The sequence below is a fragment of the Oryctolagus cuniculus genome, chromosome 8, assembly GCF_964237555.1.
Source record: "Oryctolagus cuniculus chromosome 8, mOryCun1.1, whole genome shotgun sequence".
In the NCBI taxonomy this organism is placed as follows: domain Eukaryota; kingdom Metazoa; phylum Chordata; class Mammalia; order Lagomorpha; family Leporidae; genus Oryctolagus; species Oryctolagus cuniculus.
The window spans coordinates 96,946,977-96,970,414 of NC_091439.1; positions in this window are offsets into that span (position 1 = coordinate 96,946,977).

Here is a 23,438-nt window from a genome sequence, read left to right on the forward strand (position 1 = left end):
TCCTCCCTTCCTGCCTCTTTGGTTTTTTTCCACCCAGGAGTATTTATTGATCATCTATTACATGCCAGGCACAGACCAAAGCATTGTTTTTTTATGCCAGAACATAGGACTTGAACTTGAGCTTCTTTATCAGAAGTTCTCAAACTGGTCTGTACGTAGATTTACAGGGAAATATTATTGAAAATGTAGACTCCTTGCCTTTATCAGGGAGATCACATGTGAAGTCTCCTGGTAGGCCTAAGAATCTGTCATTTTAACCAGTATCTCAAGGGAATAAAAAAACTAGATTTGTATTTTTATTTATGTTATTTTTTAAAGTTTTTTTAAATTTATTTGTAAGAGTTACAGAGAGAGGTAGAGACAGAGAGAGAGAGGTCTTCCATCCACTGGTTCACTCCCCAGATGGCCGCAACTGCACTGATCTGAAGCCAGGAGCTTCTTCCAGGTCTCCCACATGGGTGCTGGGGCCCAGGGTCTTGGGCCACCTTCTACTGCTATCCCAGGCCATAGCAGAGAGCCGGATCGGAAGAGGAGCAGCCAGGCCTAGAACCAGCGCTTCAGGCCAGGGCTTTAACCTTCTGCTCCACAACGCCGGCTAGATTTTTATTTTTAACGGATAATTCTATAAACTTCTGTATTTAGAAATATTTATTGGAAAGGCAGAAAAACAGAGAGGAAGAGACAGAGATAGAAGGGAGACAGAGCAAGAGCGAGAGTGAGAGAAAGAAAGAATAGCTCTCTGCTGGTTCACTCCCCAAACAGCCACAACAGCCAGATCTGAGCGAGGCTGAATCCAGGAGACTGGACTCCACCCTGGTCTACCACATGGTGGTAGGGACCCACATATTTGGGCTATCACCCACTGCTTTCCAGTCATATTAGCAAGGAGCTGAATCAGAAGCAGAGTAGCTAGGACTTGTACCAGTATTGTGATGTGGGATGATGGTGTTGCAAGTAGAAGTTTAACCTGCTGTGCTGAAGTCTATCAGTTTCAGTGAAATTAACAGAACACCTAAAGATTGGGTTTGTGGGCAGGCTAATACCCAAAAGTTTTATCTAGCTCTCTTTGAAAACTGGAATGGGTGTCAGCATTGTGGGTGTCAGCATTGTGGCATAGTGAGTTAAACTGCCGCAGTACCAGAATACTGTACAGGCACCGGTTTGAGTCCCAGCTGCCCTACTTTCAATGCAGCTCCCTGCTAAAGTGTCTGGGAAAGCAGCAGAAGATAACCCGGTGCTGGGGCACTGCACCCACGTGGGAGCCCCAAATGAAGTTCCTGGCTTTGGCCAGGCTTAGCTTGGCCGTTGCTGCCATGTGGGGAGTGAACCAGCAGGTAGAAGATCTCTCTTTCTCTGTCTCTCCTTGTTGCTCTGTAACTCTGCATTTCAAAGAAATAAATTAGTCTTCAGGAAAAGAAAAAAAAAAAAAAACCCTGGAATGAAGTTCTCCAATCAAATCTGGACTCTGACACTGCCATGTAGGAGCTGTTTGGCTGGTTGTTTAAGTCAAGTTAACTCTTAGTACTTGGCCGTCCTCTGTGAAGGTATCACCGTATCTCTTAGAGACACTCTGTAGATCTATCATGTAAAGCATGTGTGTTTCCTGTCACTTAGCAATAAATGCTCAGAAGATGGTGACTATAATAATGATTGTTACTGTTACTGTAACATTGTTGGTAGCAGTTTCATCATGGCCCCCTTGTTTACAGGGAAGAGGTGCAGCACCTAAGTTTTGTGCAAATTAAATGGTTATGCTCTTGGAAAATGACTAGATGATTGTATTAAACAAGAAACATGTTCTGACTGCTTCTGTATTATTTTCATTGAAACAGATCTGATTGTGTTAGTAACAATCCTTTTGCTGTACACTTTCCCTGTATTTATTTATTAAACCTCTAAATAGGAGGAAACATTATTGTTCTTCTGAAGTTTTGTTTTCATTGCTTATTTTACTTTTTCTTTTTCTTTCTTTCTTTTTTTTTTTTTTTTTTTTTTTGACAGGCAGAGTGGACAGTGAGAGAGAGAGACAGAGAGAAAGGTCTTCCTTTTGCCATTGGTTCAACCTCCAATGGCTGCCGCGGCCGGCACTCCACGCTGATCCGATGGCAGGAACCAGGTGCTTCTCCTGATCTCCCATGGGGTGCAGGGCCCAAGCACTTGGGCCATCCTCCACTGCACTCCCAGGCCACAGCACAGAGCTGGCCTGGAAGAGGGGCAATCGGGACAGAATCCGGCGCCCTGACCGGGACTAGAACCCGGTGTGCCGGCGCCGCAAGGCGGAGGATTAGCCCATTGAGCCAAGGCGCCGTCCTCATTGCTTATTTTACAAGAGCAGAAATTTTATCCAGTCCAGGGAAGGAAATTACATCTGGCCCTGACTATGATATAAGACATGTCATTAACAAAGACAAGGAATGTGGAGAAGAATCAGGATTGTCAGTATTAGGAGAAATTAGTTCAGTTTGGGCCAGTTTCTTCAACACTTACACCTCGTACTTTGTACTCTAAAATGCTCAAATTTAAGTGCATGCAGCATTATCTCATTGCATCTTCTTAAGAACTCCAGTGAGGAAGGTACTAATATTATCCCCATTTTTAAAAGAGATTTCCTCTTTAAAAATGAAACTTAAGTTAGCCAAACAAAAGAATGTGGAAGACTCCAACATGAACCCAGAACTATTTGACCTTAATTCCCACCTTGGCCTGCCATACTAAACTGCCTCCCAAAAATTTCCATTTCAAGGGTCGAAAGTGATTGGAGCATCCTAAGAAGACTCAATAGGGAAAAAAGGGGAGTTACACAATTAGCTCTCAATTTTACTGAGTCCAAAGCCTACTTATTTCTAAAATTCTTCTCTAAAATCTTGAAGAAAATATAAAAAGACATTTCCAGAAAATTGTCTTGTAGCCCTTCCTCTGCATGATTGACCTTATCTTTGATCCACACTCATACTCTTTTTTTTTTTTTTTTTTTTTTTTACAGGCAGAGTGGACAGACAGAGAGAGAAACAGAGAGAAAGGTCTTCCTTTGCTGTTGGTTCACCCTCCAATGGCCACCGCAGCCAGCGCACTGTGGCCTGCGCACCGCGTTGATCCGATGGCAGGAGCCAGGTACTTATCCTGGTCTCCCATGGGGTGCAGGGGCCATCCTCCACTGCACTCCCTGGCCACAGCAGAGAGCTGGCCTGGAAGAGGGGCAACCAGGACAGAATCCAGCGCCCCGACCGGGACTAGAACCCGGTGTGCCAGCGCCGCAAGGCGGAGGATTAGCCTAGTGAGCCGCAGCGCCGGCTCACACTCATATTCTTTATCCCAGTGTATCCACAACATGAAGAAGACATTCGTGTGTTCTTAGGTTTATTAGGGTTTTCATAATGAAATGTGATGACTCAGTAACCCTGTGTAACGCAAGTTAAACAAAATCATTTAAAATTAAAATGTCTGTGCTGCTTCTACCTGCTAAGAGAGTAGTTGAATTCATTTCAGAGGGAGAAGAAATTTATATATTGTTCCCTTTCCCCTTTTGTAAAGAATGAGAACAGCAAGCATAAGAGCACTCAAAAAATCTAAAACATTCTCACACCTTCTCTTTTCTAAGAACAGGTAGAGCAATTGCAATCAGGAGGAAAGTAAAACTTTTATTATTCATGTGAAAAGATTTAGACCATAATTGCTTGAATTTCAAAGGACATGCTTCTTTCTTTATAAAGGGGTAACACTTAAAGCCAAATGCTTTTGAAGACTATCTGGTAATGCAACCTCAGGATCTTGGAGAAAGCTTGGCAGACATCTGCTTTTTAAAAAATTATTTTGGGGACCAGCACTGTTGTTCCACTCCAATCCAGCTCCCTGATAATGGGCCTGGGAAAGTAGAGAAAGATAGCCCAAGTGCTTGGGCCTCTGGCACTCCTTGGAGACCTGGATGAAACCCTTGGCTCCTGGCTTTGCGGCCATTTGGGGAAGTGAACCAGTGTATGGACTATCTCTCTGTCTTTCTTTGTAACTGCATCTCAAATAAATAAATAAATATTTAAAAAATTTTAAATCCCTCCTAGAATACTGAACCACTAACGTGAGCAATTGTTTGCTCTCAAAATAGATAATTCCTCTAAGAAAATATTTTTTGGCATAAGTACCAAATAAGTGAAAAAGAAATTGAATCAGTAAAAAAAAGTGTGCCGCGGCTCACTAGGCTAATCCTCCGCCTTGTGGCGCCAGCACACCAGGTTCTAGTCCCGGTCGGGGCGCCGGATTCTGTCCCGGTTGCCTCTCTTCCAGGCCAGCTCTCTGCTGTGGCCAGGGAGTGCAGTGGAGGATGGCCCAAGTGCTTGGGCCCTGCACCCCATGGGAGACCAGGATAAGTACCTGGCTCCTGCCATCGGATCAGCGCGGCGGCCATTGAAGGGTGAACCAACGGCAAAGGAAGACCTTTTTCTCCGTCTCTCTCTCACTGTCCACTCTGCCTGTCAAAAAAAAAAAAAAAAAAAAAGTGTTACAGAACTGACTTCTGTATTATCATATATTGTCAATGTGATTTTTAAATTGATGTGCCATATCCTGCCTAATGGAGGCTTCAGTCTTTCAGCTGCAAGATGTAATTTACAAGCTTTGGAATTGTAGGAGCAAGCACTAGGTGAACTCCTAAGAACAACCTCCACTCTCCATACTCACAAGACCATGCCGGCCATGTGCAGCAAGCCCTCTTTGCTTCCAGAACACCCCCTAGTCCAAATGTTATGGCAGCAGAAAGCACTCTGGGTCTGGACACCTTGTACCAAACAGGGCCAGGACTGTCCACCACCACGCATGGATCTCATGGATCTGATTGGCGGAACCCAAAGCATCTGCAATGCTTAGTATGAAGGCTTTTTACTGTCCAACCAACATGGTGTACAAAGTGTGATTACATGCCCCCCAGAATAAAAACAGAGCAATGTGTTGTGGTTTTTTTCCTTAACCATTCTTTGAATTTCATATTTTTATGAAATTATATGTTACATGTTTTTCAGTAGGAAAAATTAACAAAACAAGTTGCTGAGTCAAATAGCATGAACACTTTTCAAGCTTTTTATAATGATTGCAAAATAATCCTCTTGGAAACATCCGTTTTATATTCTTTCCAGTAATTCTAGTTGCACACTGTCAATCTTGATGAAAATATTTATTAGTATTTTAAAAAGTGGAATAATACATAATGTAAAATCTTTGAATTTCTTTTGCTAGTGAATTTGAACATTTTAATTCTTATCTAATTGTCTTTTTAAAAAACTTTTTTAAACAGAAGCCAGAGTGAGCTTCATTCTTTTTTTCTTAAGAAGTTTTAACCTCATTCTTTTTTGTTTGTTTGTTTGTTTGAGAGCCAGAGTAACAGACAGAGAGAGGGAGAAACAGAGAGAAAGATCTTCCATCCACTGGTTCACTCCCCAAATGGCTGCAATGGCCAGAGCTGGGCCAATCCGAAGCCAGGAGTCAGGAGCTTCTTCCAGGTCTCCCATGTGGGTGCATGGGCCCAAGCACTTGGGCAGTCTTTTGCTGCTTTCTCAGGCCATTAGCAGAGAGCTGGATCAGAAAAGGAGCAGCAGGGACACGTACCGGCACCCATATGGGATGTTGGCACCACAGGAGGAGGCTTAGCCTACTGTGCCACAACACTGGTCCCTATATTTGTCATTGGCCTTTTCCCCTAGTATTTGTCAGCGATGGGTAACTTATTAATAGAGAAATAAAGAACTTTGACATCATGTGACCCTTTACTATAGACCTGTGTTGGTAGATAATCCTTGTAAGATCTTTCAAGTTAAATACCAAGGAAAGCTTCTTCTTTTTTACTATCTCCAAAATTAAACTTGATTGAAGCCTGCAGTCCTTATCTTCCAAAGCTTGATTGAGATGCAGCCAACTGAATTTAGCTGCAAATACTAAACTTCAAATGTGAGCCTCTGAACAGTGTAATTGTATGAGGTCTGGTGGCACAGGCACTGGTTCTGAACGGCTAACTCCTTAAGGTAAGAGCCACGGAAGGAGGAGCGTTCTGTAAGGGAGAGTGACTCAGGGAGGCTGCTAAGTATAAGCCTCGAGAGCTTGCACTCCACCTGCTGGAGTCTGCTGGTGAAGGAAGTATTTTCCCTTGAGTTAATGAGATGAATTCCCAGGGAACTCTCAGGCAGTCAGGACAACAACTCCTTTGCTTCTAGTGGATAGCACGTACAGCATCCAGACTGAAATGGTGACAGCTTTATTATTATTCATTTTTAAACTATTCCTAGAGGATAAAGACCTTCTCTTCTGTTCTCAGGTAACTATAGGGAAGTTTAGAGGAGGCACAAAAGAGAAGAGTTGTTTTACTCACATTTAGTAATTTATAGAAAAAAGAAGTCGTTGTAAATTCCCCTTTGAAACTAGAATATTAAAATTTCATTAGGAAAGACCTGTACATGCGCATAATAATTAAACAACTGCCGTATCTTTACAGGCTATGTTGATCATACTACAGACTTGTCAACATTCTCCATCTAGTGGCAAGATTGGTTAATTGAAAGTAAGTCTTTGAAATGAAATATTATACTTCAGCTATGGTCTTAAATATTTAAAAAGAGAACAGTAAAGATTATATTACCAGACATATCTCATCACTGTTTTATTAAATTTTGATGTAATAAATAAAGATAATCCATAATTGCAATTTTATATGGTGTCAAGTTATCTAATTTGGAACAGAAAAAAGCACCATTGCTGGGTAAATAACAAAGTATTTGTAACTGCAGATTTTTTACAAAAGTGTTTTATCACCTTTAATATTTCTAGTTATAATACTGTATTTCTTTAAGATTTATTTATTTATTTGAAAGTCAGAGTTACACAAAGAGAGAAGGAGAGGCAGAGAGAGAGAGAAAGGTCTTCCATCTGCTGTTTCACTTCCCAATTGGCTGCAACGGCCAGAGCTGCACCGATTTGAAGCCAGGAGCCAGGAGCTTCCTCCGGGTCTTACCACAGAGACGGCCTAAGGACTTGGGCCGTCTTCTGCTTTCCCAGGCCATAACAGAGAACTATATTGGAAGTGGAGCAGCTGGGACTCAAACTGGCACCCATATGGGATGCTGGCACTACAGACAGTGGCTTTACCCGCTATGCCACAGTGCCCGCCCCTGGAGCTTTATTTTAACAACAATTTTTGTTTCTTTTATCTGGTTATTTCATGTGAATTCTTTTTTTTAACTTTTATTTAATGAATACAAATTTCCAAAGTACAGCTTATGGATTACAATGGCTTCCCCCGCCCATAACTTCCCTCCCACCTGCAACCCTCCCCTTTCCCTCTCCCTCCCCCCTTCCATTCACATCAAGATTCATTTTCAATTCTCTTTATATACAGAAGATCAGTTTAGCATATATTAAGTAAAGATTTCAACAGTTTGCACCCACATAGAAACACAAAGGGAAAAATACTGTTTGAGTACTAGTTATAGCATTAAATCACAATGTACAGCACATTAAGGACAAAGATCCTGCAGGAGGAGTAAGTGCACAGTGACTCCTGTTATTGACTTAACAAATTGACACTCTTGTTTATGGCATCAGTAATCACCCTAGGCTCTTGTCATGAGTTGCCAAGGCTATGGAAACCTTTTGAGTTCACCAACTCTGATCATATTTAGACAAGGTCGTAGTCAAAGTGGAAGTTGTCTCCTCCCTTCAGAGAAAGGTACCTCCTTCTCTGATGACCTGTTCTTTTCACTGGGATCTCACTCGCAGAGATCTTTCATTTAGTTTTTTTTTTTTCCAGAGTGTTTTGGTTTTCCATGCCTGTAATAGTCTCATGGGCTTTTTAGCCAGATCCGCGTGCCTTAAGGACTGATTCTGAGGCCAGAGTGCTGTTTAGGACATCTGCCATTCTATGGGTCTGCTGTGTATCTCACTTTCCATGTTGGATCATTCTCTCCCTTTTTTATTCTATCAGCTAGTATTTGCAGACACTAGTCTTGTTTACATGCTCCCTTTGGCTCTTAGTCCTATCATTATGATCAATTGTGAACCAAAGGGAGCACATAATGATAGGACTTCATGTGAATTCTTTATATATTGGGTTTCAAAATGAATTGCAGGTGCAAGATAGATTATTATGATATGCAAAGACAGTTGGATAAATCTAGCCATTTGAGCTCTGATTGTGTCTGACTTAGAACGTGCTGCTTCTCTTTCTTCACATTTGCCTGCCAGTTATTGATTACTGGTGCCTTTTCCTCATAATTTAGTCCCCAAATTAGTATTTGTGAGACTTGGTTCTGCTTCTGATTTTCATCTATCCATCTGGGTCAGGCTAAGTTGCAAACTTCACAGGTCATTCCCACAATTATAAAAGTAAGACAAACTAAAAAAAAATCTAGCTTCCTCACTTTTAGGAGATAAGTCTTTGAACCCAGTGAGTGTGATTACTAATTTGGTCAAGGGAAAGGAATATTTTTCCTATTATTCTGTATAAGAACATTAAATATCTAGGCTCTTATGTTCTGAATACACCAAAATAATATTGAAATTATGTGAAAAACTTAACCTAAAGCTAATAAAAACATCTTAATATCTATTCATACTGTCTTACTAATAGTAAAATTACTACAGTAACACAGCATTTTCACTTATGAGATCCTTCTAATTCATAAAATACTTTCCTATATAGCTTTTTAGGGGCACAAACTTTTTCATTGGCTTCTATCCTTTGAACTCCGAAATTGCCAGGCATAGTTGTTTGGAGAAAACATTTGTCTTGTTTTTGTTGTTATCTAGAGTATAAATTTTGTTTCTGTATTTGAAGAATTCTCCACCATGTGCTTTTCTGATAGGAGTGTCAGAATTCACAAACTGTATGTTCCATCTTCCTTTTCAGCTGTGGCCCAGGAAGATGACCTACATTCAACTGATCAGCTGCACACACTCGGCCTTCCACTGGGAGGTAGTCATGCAAGGGAGCAGCAATGGTGGAGAATTTTCTCCAACAATCACACCAACGTGGAAAGGCAAGCTGTTTCAGAGTAGTAGTGGGAATAGAAGTAGTGCAGATGCAAAGTGGCAGAAGAGCTGCTGCTCATGTAAGTGGTGGCACCTAGTGGTCAGCAATGGCAGGGAGGTGCCTTCACGGCTCTGGATCTGTGGTTGCAGTTGTGGCCCTGGTTGCTTAGTGTCACTTACATCTTCATTTTTTCAAAATTTGTTTCCCTAATTTTCTTGGCGATTCTTTTAGTTATATTAAATCCTTTCAATAAATTGCTTTTCTGCTTTAATTAGATTGGTTTCTGTTAGTTGCATTAATAACCCTGACTCTTAAAATGTGAGCATAGAATTGAATGACAAGACTGTATAATGCTGTAAAGACAGATTTTATGAATACTACTTATATACAAAGAAACAAAGACTAAGAGACATTAATCGACTTGGCTAAGATTAAACATTTAGAAAGAACAAAAAGCCAGGAATCAAAAATAATCACTCTCAATCTAAGCTAGGGTTCTTCCTCCCCTATCATAGTGTGGCAGAGCATACAATGTGCTGAATAATTCTTGTCATGTTACCAGGCACACAGGAAACTGAACATTTCACAGTCTCTTTTGTAATTAGTTTGGGGCCATGTGACTCTAGTTAGATTTCACAAAAAAATGTCTTCAGCTCAGCATATTAAACTTAAAATGTTCAAAATAAAAAAAATTTCTAAAATAGCAAGGAAAAAGAAAATCATCAAGTCACATTGAGGGAATACCCATTAGACTAAACAGATTCTTAGCAGAAACCTTATAGTCTAGGAAAGAATGAGATGATGTATTTAAAGTCCTGAATGAAAACAAACAACTGTCACCCGAGAGCATTATTCCTAGGAAAAAAATTCTTTTAGAAATGAAGGAGAGAGGCTGACACTGTGGCATAACAGGTAAAGCCGCCGCCTGCTGTACTGACATCCCCTATGGACACCGGTTCAAGTCCTGGCTGCTCTACTTCCAACCCCGCTCTCTGCTATGGCCTGGGATAGCTGTAGAAGATGGCCCAAGTCCTTGGGCCCCTGCATCCACCCGGGAAACCTGGAGGAAGCTCCTGGTTCCTAGCTTCAGATCAGTGCAGTCCGGCTGTTGTGGCCACCTGGGGAGTGAACCAGCGGGTGGTAGACCTCTCTCTCTCTCTCTTTCTCTCTCTGCTTCTGCTTCTCTGAGGCTCTGCCTTTCAAATAAATAAATCTTAAAAAAAATGGAGAAAATAAATATTTCTAAGTTAAGAAAAAACTGAGGTAATTCAGTTTTACCAGACCAGCCCTATAAGACTTAAGAGAGTTTTTTAAAAAATTTTAATTTTATTATCTTTATTAATATAAAAGGATACACACTTTTAATGATGCACAATGAAATTATACTGCATCATTATGTCTATGTAATTATGGAGAAAGATTCTATTTGCTTACCAGATACTAGCACATATTTGTTGGCCACACACTTATCTGGAGGTTTCAGAGGGTGCTTCCTGGCATGTGTAGGATCCTACCCAGGCCCCACGTGTGTTACCTTTGTTGTTACAAATGCTTACCAGGGTGCAACTCTGCCTCTAGCTTCTGGGAGGTGACATTGCTGTTGTCATTATAACATAGTTGAGGCCTGCTTAGGACTTTGGCCAAGCTTGAGGGTCATAGAGGTTGCAAATGTGAATGTCAATGGAGTTTTGGTGGCAAGGGAAGTGTGTGAAGGCTGTATGGTTTAGCAAATGTGGCCCACATTATTTAGCTTTAATGTCGGGAAATAATATGAAAGAATTGACTAGCACACACCTCATTTAAAAAGAGAAGTGGGGCACAGTGTGTTAAGACAATGCTTAGTATGCTCATCTCCTAAATTGGAGTTCAGTTTTGTCTGTTGACTGTTCCACCTTTGATCCTGCTTCCTGCTAATTCACCTAAGAGAGAACAGATAATGGTCTAAATACTTAGGTTCCTGCTACCCAGGAGACCTAGATGGAGTCCCTAGCTTCAGCCAGGCCCAGCCCTGCCCATTGTAGGCATTTAGGGAGTGAACCAGCAGATAGGGGATTGATCTCTCTCTCTCACACATACACACACACACACATTTACACTATATTGTTCAAATAAATGAATTTAAATTTTTTATTTAAAGAGAAGCCATTGTTCATAGCCAATTGATGGCTGGTGTGTGGGAATAAAAGCTTAGCTTTTACAGATATAAATTCGAAAAAGAATTCTAAAATTCATATTTTTAAGCAAAGTCTACCCATTTCTCAATACCTGCAACAGATTCTATTTTTGAAGACACAACTATGGGGGTTGGCATTGTGGTACAGTGGGTTAAGCTACTGTTTGTAACTCTGGCATCCCATTTGGAATGCTGGTTCAAGTCCCAGTGAGTCTGCTTCTGATCCAGCTTCCTGTTTATGTTCCTGGGAAAGCAACAACAGATGAGGCAAGTGCTTGGCCCCTACACCCACATGGGAGACTCAAGATGAAGTTCCAGGCTCCTGGCTTTGGCCTGGCCCAGCCCCAGACATTACAGCCATTTGGGGAGTGATCCAAGGGAGGGAAGATCTCTTTCTCTCTTTGAATCTGCCTCTCTGTTACTCTGTTTTTCAAATAAATAAAATACTCCCCCCCCCTTTTTTTTTTGTAAAAAGACACTATTGCGGCCAAATCAATTATTCCAGTGGGCCTTAATGGAACTGACACCAGGGCATCACCACTAACAATTGCTGCTAGAAGTAGCTCCTCCCTAGTGCTAGAACCCACTGTCCAAATACACTTCGGAGTCTCTACATAGAAACCAGCATATCTCCATGTGGCATGTGCCAAAACATACGCACTTACTTGAAAAGCAGAGTCCACACATAGAGTACATGAGTAAAATTTCCATTCATATCCTATAAGGAAAAACATGTGTCCTCTTCACTATTGGAGTTTAACTCCACAAACTACTCAGAACAGTCACAGTGCTTGACTAATTTAGTCTCAAACAGTATTTTATGGGAACGAGAAGAGTTATATGATGGTTTGCAATGTTTTGCATTAAATCCAGTAGAGTTTGCTTTCAATATTACCTTCAAAATGAGGCAAAGAAAAGTTGCTAATGCATGGATGGCAGGAACTCATTTCCTCTCCTCCTGGAAGAAAAAGCCTAAACAGATCTTAAAAGCACAACCTCGAAAAACAAAATAGTAATTTTGTACTAATAGGTTCAAAAGTGGGTACTAAGTAGGCTAAGTAATTTTGTACTAAGTAGGTACTAAGTCAGCTGAATCCAGATTTAAGAGAAACTGTCCTCAACATGGAGATTCAGTCTTCTTAATAAAGCAAATTACATTAATGAACATAATATTTAAGCCCAATGTCAGGCTTCTTGTCAGCGGCTGTTCTGCTAATTAGGACTTCATTCAAGATTAATGGAAAACTACTCATGCACGAGAGTAAAAGGGCTAACTCACCCTAGAACACAGAAAACACATTAAATCACCTTTTCTATTCCAAAATTTAAAATCCCTCTTCCCTAGGTAGTACATTTCATTTCAAAGGAAAATAGCCAAACTCTAAAAGGTTAAGCTGTGGAATAAGCCCATATCCAAAGCCATCTTAAAGGTGACTCTCAGGCCAGTAAGATGAGATAGTAGCTGGGCTTGAGGGCAAGACAAACACCATGTTTAGCAAAGGGACAGAGGTCAGGTCACCTCTGATTTCTGGGTAAATTGGCTGGTAGATACTCATTGTGGAGGAAGTTGTTATCAGGTACCTTGAAATTACATAATTAATCTCTGGTGTCACTAAAGGACATGCTCATGAGTTGTTGTTCATGGTAGATATGTCTATCAGGAGAGATTGTGCTGGGTACCCTGAAAAGTATGCTCCACTCGACCAGGCTGACAATATTTCTCCTTGCAAATTAGCAGGGAGAAATTATATACTTCAGGTTATATACTTCAGGCACACACATATTTTGTGTAACTACAGGGTATAAATTAATTGAGTGGGTGGGGCTCTACATAGTGTGTGCATTCAACAATATTTTCTAATTTGATTTAAATAGGCATTTTCCGATGGCAACATGAGCAAATAAAATATAACCGTGTATAGCCCAATTTTAACTTGTCTTTATTCATGGGCTGGAAACATAACTTTTCATCTTTATTTCTGAAATCATTTGTAAAGTTAAATGGATTCTTCTTTCCCCACCTGTAGAACATGCTTAACTATTAAGAAGGAAGAAGGGGAGAAAAGTCAAATATATTGATGACCTGTTATAGTCTAGTTCTTTGTTATGTCACCTGTTTTGATCAATCATCTCGGAGGGAAGAAAAAGATATTTTCTCTGTTTTATAAAGAAGGTTTAGGCATGCTTAATGAAACTTGCCCTGGGTCACATAGCTAGTAAATTTCAGAGACAAGATTTAAATCCAAGATCCAATGACTGATTTCTTATCGGTATGTTGCAGGCTAAAAACCTAAAACAACATATAATCTTGTGTGCTACTAAAAATATTAATTTGTCCTAACCAAGGTTTATGCTGCTTTGAATGAGCCAGGTTGAGAGAGGCCATGAGTCAAGCCTGAGAGACATGCATGACTGGGAGAAGGATGGGTTTTTGAGGTGATAATTGGGCCAGAGACAGGAGTCTTCAAGTAAATCTAAAATCTAGATCATTCTTTGTAAGGTAAAGGAGAGGACAGGGAAATGGATAAGAAATAAGTGTTTTAGCCAAAAGGACAAAAAGATAATAGCCTGCAAGGAATCTTTTCAGTAGCAAATAAATAAATGAAAGGATGTATTAATACATAGGAGGTCCAGGGGTAGAATCAGGCATATAGTATATTCAAATTATGCCTTATGCATAATTAAAATATTTAATGTTTAAACTAGGACTCATATAAACTAGAAAAGAAGACCACCAAATTCTCCATTATTATTTTCTCTGACAATGGGTCTGTGTACTTCATAATTTGACAAGATATATAACTCCTGGTTCTGATATTTTTCTTTTATATAAAGATTTTTTTTAATATTTGAAAGTAAGGAGAGAGAGAGACACACACACACACACACACACCTAGAGAGAGAGAGATAGAGAGAGAGAGAGAGAAAGAGATTCTAACTACTGATTCACTTTCCAAATGATTGCAATGGCCAGGGCTGGGCCAGGTGGAAATCAGGAGCCAGAAGCTTCTTCCAGGTCTCCTACATGGGTGCAGGGGCCCAAGCATTTCGGCCATCCTCTGCTGCCTTCCCAGGCACATTAGCAGCAAGCTGGATTGGAAGTGGAGCATCCAGGACATGAATTGGTGCCCATATGGGATGTCGGTGTTGCAGGAAGCAGCTTAATCCACTGTGCCACAACACTGGCCCCCCTAAATTTTTTTTCACTCAATATTTTGCTCAGTTTGCCATCAGTTTAATGATGAAAAGTCTGCTATTGATCTTGTACTTATTTTCTTGCAATGAATCTATCTTTTCTCTCTATTAGTGTCAAAACTTTTTCATTTTGTACTCAATATTCTCAAGATTTTAGGATCCCATACCTATATTTTTAATTTTGAGTTGCATTCACTGGTCCTTTCAACGGCCTCATGTCTTTTCACAGTTCTGAAAAATTCTAGGCTACAATATCGTGAAATATTTCTTCCACTAAAACCTCTCTAAATCTGTTGAAGGAGGTTACGCTTGGTGGGGTAACTGATGATAGATCTGTATATTAGTGTTCCTTATTCCTCTTCCTGTCACCAGCTTTTTGGTTCACTGCACCTTGCCTCTACAATAAGTGCCATAGTCACTTTTTCCCGTGTGGAGATAGACACACCATTGTTTGTCTTACAGGGGGAACAGGAGAAAGACACCCAAAGGTTGACTTGCTTGGTTGCTTCCTTTGTGGGGCTCTAACCGATCATCCTGACAGTGGCTGCTGTGTGTACTCCTGCTCCTGGGTTCCGTCCCCTCAGACACAGAGCACTTGGGTTACTGGTCTCACTGCCTGGGTTACAACTTTCCCAAGAGATTCATGGACTATGACCTCTTTCTTGTCTGCTCATACTGTTCAAAGACTAATTATTGCTTCTGAAATTCTGTAAGTTTTGTTTTTCTTTTTTCTACTGTGAAGATTTTAAATCACTATTTAAAAAAAATTGGAGAGGCAGAGAGAGAAATAGAAGAAGTTCCCATTTGGGGTTTACTCCTCAGATGCATGTAATGGTTGGGCTTAGTCAGGCCCAAACCAGGAGCTGGGAACTCAATCTAGGTCTCACAGGTGGATCCTTGAAGCATCACCGCTGCCACCCAGGGTCTACATTAGCAGAAAACTAGAGTCAGGAGATGGAGATGAGTAGCTTCTCAGATATTCAAAAATGGAAAAAGTATCTTTACTGGCATATTAGCTGGTAGGCTAAATGCCTGGCTCTTATAATTATTTAAAAAAATTTTTTTTGTAATTTCTATCAATTTTGTGTAGGAGGGATGGATTGCATCCAATGTTCTATATTTTGAAACTTAAATTCTACCGTCCAACATTTTTTCACTATTGTGTGAGTTTTATATGTGGTATACACAAGAAGTTATCTGAAAAACAAAACAAAAGATTAGAATTTCCCCTACTGTTCACAGCATTCACTACAAACTTAGCGAAGTCTTCCTGCTCTGTCCATTTGTCTTGAAAATACACACATACAAATCACACACTGAGGATAAGCTAATACATAGATTAGAAGTAGATTTACCTATACTTTGAGTATATAGCCCTTCATTAAATGATTATGGAGAAGGAATAATGACAAACTGGAAGGGTAGAGTTGAGAGATGGCATTAAAGTAACTTTGAACCTATTGGTCATGGATATGGAAGAGAGATGGGTGGCACATTCATTTATACTTTAACCTATTTATTTATAAGTTGATAATGTTGTTTGTTTTATTTTTCTCATGTGTCTAAATATTGTTTAGTAGAAAGGACAATTTTTTCAACCAAAATAATGGTCCTTAAAGGCATTTTCAAAAATATTATTTTTAAAGCTATTAATAGAATGAATCCATAACATTTTAGGTTCTTAATGTGGAGAGTCCAGCTGTTTTCAACTCTGTTGATTTATTCCTACATTTTGCAATCATGTTTTTTAAGTTCTCCTCAGACTTTAAGTATTGGCAGCAAATTGAAAATGGACCATGTGTGCATGATTCTGATTTTTTATTTACTGAGTCCATGTTTGATCAGAAATGTTTTTTTAGAAGAATTTGTTGTTGTTGTACCTAACCTTGAAATTATTGCTCTACATCTATGTAAGCACCTTTTTATAGCTACTTTCCTTTCATCTTTCAAAATAATGAAGAGTGAAAACTTCTACAATTTGATTAACTGTGTCCCTAAGTATATCATCCCTTGGATAAAACACTACTACGATAAAGGTGAAAAGGTTTTAAAGTATTATATTAAAAATTGACAAACAGGGACCAGCATTGTGGTACTGTGGTTAAACTGCCACCTGTAACACAGGCGTCTCATATTGACATGGGTTGGTGTCCCAGCTGCTCCACTTCCAATGCATCTCCCTGATAATGTGTCTGGAAAAGCAACATAATATGGCTCAAGCACTTGGACCTGTGCCACTCAGGTAGCAGACTTGATGGAGTCTCAGGCTTTTGCTTTCAGGCTGGCCCAGCTTCAGCCCCAGCCCTAGCATTTATGGCCATTTGGAGACTGAACCTGCAGGTGGAAGATCTCTATTTTTCTCCGTGTCTCCCTATCTCTCTGTAACTTTGCCTTTCAAATAAATAAATAAATAAATAAATCTGAAAAAATCCTGACAAACCTTGTGAGATAACAGAGGACACAAAGAAGTTCTCTTTGTGGTGGAAAAAAGCATGATGTGTACAAAGATGAGAACGCCAATTTAGGAGTGTGGAGGAAGCCACGGGTAAATATTTATACCTACAAGGAAAAATCTGGATTTGAAAAGCTTATACAGCTACCTTGGAAAATCTAATATTAGTTTTATGTGTAACCCTGAAATTTTCAAGACAAGGGAAACCTTTCGGAAGCAGAACTGAACGTGCAGACTGAATCTCATCAAAAGTATTTATCTACTTTTTTTTTTTAATTGACAGGTAGAGTTAGACAGTGAGAGAGAGAGACAGAGAGGAAGGTCTTCCTTCCGTTGGTTCACCCCCTAAATGGCCACTACAGCCGGAACTAGGCCTATCCGAAGCCAGGAACCAGGTGCTTCCTCCTGGTCTCCCATGCGGGTGCAGGGGCCCAAGCACTTGGGCCATCCTCCACTGCCTTCCTGGGCCACAGCAGAGAGCTGGACTGGAAGAGGAGCAACCGGGACTAGAACCCAGCACCCATATGGAACGCTGGTGCCGCAGGCGGAGGATTAAGCAAGTGAGCTACGGCGCCGGCCCCTTCTCTACTTTCAAGAAAGCAAATTAACAACATTTTGTAGTGTCTGCTCCTAGAAGGCAGCATCCATTTCCCACTCTTCTATCTAAATGAGATACTTTATTATAAATACTCTGCCATTGGTGTGACTTTATTTACTTGTGCGAATCCATTTTGTACTCTGTACCCTCTGCTATTCTGGACAGGATCAACAGATTCTCATGTTTTCCAGCTTCTAGTTTGATTCAGTCAATGGAAGTCAGAACAGTATATCAGAGGAACCAAGCAGATAAGATCAGGGTATTTATTTCAAGATTCTCTCTTTGTAAAGTTGCTTCCTGTGTCCCTCAACCAAAGGTCACAGCTCATCTCAGGCTAAATGACTTTATGTGACACTACTTCCTTTGATAATCCATTGCTCAGGGCAATAGCTCAGCTTCTATAAAAACCCAGATCATTGAACTATATGTTTTAAATTCCCCTACATCCATATCTTAGTAAACATTTACTTTGTAAACAACCTGTTTCTCAAAAGTTGCGCATTTGTTTGTGCTGTTTTTTTCTTCCTGGGATGCTGATTGATACAGCAGCAGAACACATCATTTAATTCAAGACTAGGGTGGGTATTTTAGGACTTCACATTACAGTCTGACTCAACTGCACTAAAGGGGATTGCATATCTTACAGAAAGCTTGGACTTGAAGAGCACTAACCTCAGATACTGTCTGCGAAGATGTGGCAGATATAATTTTATGCATTTCCCACTGGGGAGATGAGGTCCTGGTGACACATGAATTATGTTTGGTGGGGGCATTTCGGGGCCATATTCAGCAGTATTATGTCATTATGACACAGGGTATAATTATAATAAAACAGAAATTAATGTGCCCATTCATAAAATCCAAAATAATGTTAATATTTTACTTTTTTAACAAAACAAACACCTTAAAAAAGCAAATACCCAGGGAAATCATGAAGATGCAATCAAATTTGGTGGTGCAATACAACCATAACTTTTCCATCATGATAGGTTATTTCATATGGCTATTTACATATATAAAATATCAACCTTTTCACATTTTCTCCACCCATATTGGGTATCTTAAGCAATAGGAATGTCATAGTTAAAAGAAATTATTGTCTATTCTTAAACAATACTAATTCTAACCTGTTAATACAATATAATTTTTGATAAGGTTGCAGCCAATCAAAGGATACTTGGTTAAAATAACTTATCAATCTTAAATATCCCTAAATAAGTCTCCCTACAATAATCAGTTTCTCTGGAGCTCATCACCACGTGAGCTTTCTGAGTGGTGTGTGAGTATGCCATGAAAGCATTCATGAAAAATCTCATGCAACTGAGCCCTACCTTTGCCTGGAGCTATTGGGAAGGATCTTTGCATAGCATCTGACATGAGGTGGCAAAATTATAATGGTGTGGGTTATAGTAACCTTTTCCCTAATTAGGGGTGGAAAAGAAGACAATGACATGTACAACTTTCCATTGGTTCATAAGAAAGAAGGTCTCAGAGCCCAAGCTTAGATAGTGATTTTGAGTATGTAGTTTCTTTCTTTCTCTTTCTTTCTTTCTTTCTTTCTTTCTTTCTTTCTTTCTTTCTTTCTTTCTTTCTTTCTTTCTTTCTTTCGACAGGCAGAGTGGATAGTGAGAGAGAGACAGAGAGAAAGGTCTTCCTTTTGCCATTGGTTCACCCTCCAATGGCCACCGCGGCCGGCACGCTGTGACCGGCACACCGCGCTGATCCGAAGCCAGGAGCCAGGTGCTTCTCCTGGTCGCCCATGGGGTGCAGGGCCCAAGCACTTGGGCCATCCTCCACTGCCTTCCTGGGCCACAGCAGAGAGCTGGCCTGGAAGAGGGGCAACCGGGACAGAATCCGGTGCCCCGACCGGGACTAGAACCTGGTGTGCCGGCGCTGCTGGGTGGAGGATTAGCCTATTGAGCTGTGGCGCTGGCCATATGTAGTTTCATTCTTGTTTGTAATGATCATGTAGTGAAGGGGTGGTTGTACCTTCAGAAAGTACACAGCCCTGTGTTTCATACCAACATTTTAGCCAGTGACAGATTGCATAAAGGCAGGTGGTCCCATAAGGTGGTAGTAGAGCTAAAAAATTCTTAATGCCAAGTTACCTAACATTGCAGACATGGTAACAACATAGTGTAAGGCATTGCTCATGTGTTTGTGGTGATGCTGGCATAAACAAACCTACTGTACTGCTAGTTTTATAAAAGTAAAACACATACAATTATGTATAGTGCATCATACTGGATAATAATAATAAACAACTATGCTACTGATTTATGTATTTACTACATAGTGTATTTTATTATTTTACAGTATACTCATTCTATTCATTTTAAGAAATTTAGTGTAATTTATTGTAAATGTACAGCAAGATATTAGAGGTGGGCATTTGGCTTAGTGGTTAAGACGCCTACATCCATTTTTGAAGTACCTGGATTCAATATCAAGCTCCTGTTCCCTGTTTTATCTTCACACCAAAACTACCCTGAGAAGCAGCAGGTGATGGCTCTTGGGTCCCTGCCACACATGTAGGAAATCTGAACTGAGTTTCTAGTTCCTAGCAATTGCCCTTGCCCAGTCCCAACCATTGTGGGTATTTGGGGGAGTGAATCAGCAGTTGGAAGCTCTCTTTCTGTCTGTCATCTGTCTCCTTCTCTTGTTTCTCTGCCTCTCAAAAAACAAAAACAAGCATATCACGTCTGGGCATGTCCCTGTTATCAAGAGGCCACATGAACCAATTGACCTATAGTATCTAGGTTTGTGTACTCCATAACATTCACACAATGACAGAATCATTTACCAATGCATCACTCATAATCCATCCCCATGATTATGCAACATGTGACCAAACCGATATCAAGATTGTGTCCTTATTAGATTCATCACACAAAAAAACTCACCTATTTGGCAATAAAAAGAGATTACACGACAATGAATATTGGAGCTCTTAGAAAGGTATAGTTCAGCAATGGAGTAGCACATAATCATTTAAATGAGGACAAATAATTGAATTTGTTGACACAGGAATATGTGCATTAAATATCATTACATATTATGGTATCAGGTTAGATTGGTCAGCAAGCAAAAAAGCATCTGACTCAATGAATTAAAGAGATATTATTTTTATATAATTATTAAATTTATTCATTGAATAATCTAGTGCTGAGGTAGAGCAGGCTTCTGGGTTCATTGATTCAGTGACCCAAAAATGTTACAAAGATTCAAGTTTTTTCTGCATCATTGCTCTGTCACTCAAAAATATTAGTTTTATCATACAGCTGGTTCCAGAATAATTATTAGCATGAATTCTAAGGGCATTGTAGTATAGCTACTTGCTCTGTCATTCATATGCTAGAGAAGAGAATGCAGCACTAATAGTTGGCTAAGAGAATGTGATTAACTTTAGATCAGTCAGATTCACCCATTGAGCTAAGATTAATTTCTGACCTCAGCCACAGAAAGATATGAGAAAAACAAAGGAAGGACCACATTTACAGGTGACAGACTGACAGAAATTTTCAGTGAAGTGATAGAACATAACACAGACTCCATGGGATAGCGAGGAAACAACATAGACACACTGGTTCAGCTGGCTGTACTGTGCTGTCAGCTGCCAGCTGGGAAATGCCATTTTCCCAAGTCAAGATAGGAAGCAGTCGCTGCACACCCTGCCACCAAAAGCTTTACCTGAGGGAGAACTTCACAGTCCAACCATTGAATTTAACTACATTCTGGCAGCTGTCTTGGGTCCAAGCAACTACCTGTCTCTAGAAAGGAAAGACACATAACCTCCCTCCCTTCCCCTACCTGTGCAAAGTGCCAGACTCATTGGCTGTGTAGGATCATGCAGCATGTAGGATCATGATCCTTGTTCCACTGCTACCAGAATTAACCAGTCAAAGTTAGGGAAATTTGTGGGAAGGAGAGCAGAACCCCTGCATGCTACAAATCTGGGAGTTTGAGGCATAAGCCCCAGAGCTGCACTCATTCTAAGGGATCTAGAGGAGTTCCCTTAAGCTTCTTGGGGTTAGCACCAGCAGCAGCTCATAAAAAATCCAGACCTGACCTGAGGAAGTTCCTTCCATGCCTCCTAGCTCATGGTTCTGGGAACCCTGGGCACAAACCCCATCAAGAGCCTTGCATGCCTTCTGAACTCAGGTAGTTTCATCTGTGCCTTGTAGAACTGGACTATTAAAGTTGCTATTATAATCTTTGGAGTAATCAGCACTCATCCATGGTATCTGGAGTGCTCTACCTGCATTGCTGTGCTGCAGGCAGGTGCTGAACACCATCCCTAACAACTGGCTCCCACTGCGGGAGATCTGGGTAATGACCCCACTGTCCCCTGCATCATGAATACTGTAATAATCTTGCTAAACCCAAGGGAATTTACCCCATGGGAACTAGGGAAGAACCTTCCTGCATTCCACCTCACCAGACCCAACCCAGCCTGTGCATAATCTCCTATACACATTGTAGTCACCCTATAGGACAGGAGCAGTGTTCATGTCACATCCCTCAGTCCTGGGACTGGGGTTGTTGGTGTTATAAGCCCCAGAACCAGTTGTACTTTCCCAGCAGGACCTGAGGAAGGGATCATCTATAGCACACAGTCCTAGGGCCACAGATACTGGTGCCACAGCACAGTATCTCTCAAGCTTTCTAAAGGGGCAAGGGAATAGCCCACTTTATGTCCCTCAGCATCAAGAATAGTGCCCTATCACAATTCTTAGTATAATCAACACCAAACTCTGTGGAAACTGAAGATACACACCATCGGATGCCCACATTTAACCTCAAGGTCACACTTCTACCTCTATGAACTGCTGCAGACAAGAACACTGAGATCCTTAAAGACACAGGTGACACTGATTATACCAAAGTAAATCACTCAGAGGTTATGCTTCTGGGCCCACAGAGAACCAAAGCCAAAGCCAAAAAACAAGCCAAATGATATCCTGTGTTCCATCTAAATCACCAACCTTTTTCAAATAAAACTTACTCCATAAATAAGAAGGGAGTTTTTCACCAGATAAGCAGACATTATATGTAGGGACAGAGAAAATAAACATCAAGGTAGTATGACACCTCTGAAATAGCATGGTGATTCTCCAGATTAGATTCTAACCTGAGGGAAATTTATGAAATGCTAGAAATGAAATCCAAGATAATAATTATAAGGAAACTCAGTGTAATGTAAGAGAATACAAATAGACAATTGAGGAAGTCAACAGGTGACATGAATGAAAAATACACCAAGGAGACAGGAATCATTAAGAAGAACCAAACAGAAATTTTGGAGATGAAAACTTCAATCAATGAAATAAAAAATATGATTGAGAGCTTCAACAGCAGAGTTAGGCCAAGTGAAGAAAGGATTTCTGATCTGGAGGACAAGACTTTTGAAATAACCCAATAAGACACAAATAAAGAGAAAAAAGTAAAAAGAATGAAGAAAGTCTACATGAAATATGGGATACAATTAAAGGACCAAGTATTCATATTATAAGGATTCCTGAAGAAGAAGAGAAGGAAAAAGGTGTTGAGAAACTACTAAATGAAATAACAGTTGAAAATTTCCCGGGTTTTGAAAGAGACATGGACATTCAGACTTAGTAAGCTTAAGATACCCCCAAGAAGACTCTGACAGAAAAAGATCTTCAGAGCATATTGTAGTCAAATTGTCAAAAGCTAAGGACACGGAGAGAATCCTAAAGACAGTAAAACAAAAGTATCAAGTTCTGTATAAAGAAAAACTAGTCGGACTAAGAGCAGATCTCTTAGTATAACCCTATTACCAGGAATGAGTGGGATGATATATTCAAGGTCCTAAAAGAAAAAAACTTCCAACCAACACTATTATATCCAGAGAAGCTATCCTTTAGAAGTGAAGAAAAAATAAGGTATTTCCCAAATAAGGAAACTGAGAGAATTCACCACCACCAGACTAACCTTTCAAGAAATTCTGAAGGGCATCCTGCATTAGAAGAAAACTTCATAAAAACACATGAAA